We start from the raw sequence: 1,176 nt of genomic DNA, 5'->3' as shown, positions 1-1,176 counted from the left end.
CGTCCGACACACCTCGCTCTGCTCGGATGCGCTCCTTCCTCCACTCACCCCCACCCCACTGTAGGTAGCTCCCTCGGAGCTCCAGGCAGACGCCCTCTCTGCTCTCGTCCGACACACCTCACTCTGCTCGGATACCCTCCTGCCTCTACACAGCCCCCCTGGAGCTCACTCTGAGCTCACGGCAGACGCCCTCTCTGCTCTCGTCCGACACACCTCACTCTGCTCGGATGCGCTCCTGCCTCTACACACCCCCACTGGAGCTCCATCTGAGCTCCAGGCAGACGCCCTCTCTGCTCTCATCCGACACGCCTCACTCTGCTGGGATACCCTCCTGCCTCTACACTGCCCCCCTGGAGCTCACTCTGAGCTCACGGCAGACGCCCTCTCTGCTCTCGTCCGACACACCTCACTCTGCTCGGATGCGCTCCTGCCTCTACACACCCCCACTGGAGCTCCATCTGAGCTCCAGGCAGACGCCCTCTCTGCTCTCGTCCGACACACCTCACTCTGCTCGGATGCGCTCCTGCCTCTACACACCCCCACTGGAGCTCCATCTGAGCTCCAGGCAGACGCCCTCTCTGCTCTCGTCCGACACACCTCACTCTGCTCGGATACCCTCCTGCCTCTACACACCCCCACTGGAGCTCCCTCTGAGCAACAGGCTGACACCCTCTCTGCTCCCACACGCTCAGCCCAGCGCCTCTCACTGTTCTCGGGCACGCACCCCTCCACCAGCCTCCCCCACGCTCCCCTGGAGCCCAACCAGGCTCTCCCCGCGGTCCTGCGTACCCACACTTAAGCACCACTCCTCGGACTAGACACCTCCAGCGGCCCCCCCTGGGGGGCCGTGCCCCTGGTACCCCTTCTTCACACTCTGTCAGGTTTTCCGAACCGACCCCCAGGCTCACTCCAGCCCGGCTCCTCTCGCACTGCTCGGATGCGCTCCTTCCTCCACTCACCCCCACCCCACTGGAGCTCCCTCGGAGCTCCAGGCAGACACCCTCTCTGCTCCCACACGCTCATCCGACACACCTCACTCTGCTCGGATGCCCTCCTGCCTCTACACACCCCAACTGGAGCTCCCTCTGAGCTCCAGGCAGACACCCTATCTGCTCCCACACGCTCGTCCGACACACCTCACTCTGCTCGGATGCCCTCCTACCTCTACACACCCCC

The sequence above is a fragment of the Lipophrys pholis genome (genome assembly GCF_963383615.2).
Source record: "Lipophrys pholis genome assembly, chromosome: 7".
NCBI lineage: Eukaryota > Metazoa > Chordata > Actinopteri > Blenniiformes > Blenniidae > Lipophrys > Lipophrys pholis.
The sequence above is the reverse complement of the archived record's forward strand: the minus strand, read 5'-3'. Positions refer to the sequence as shown.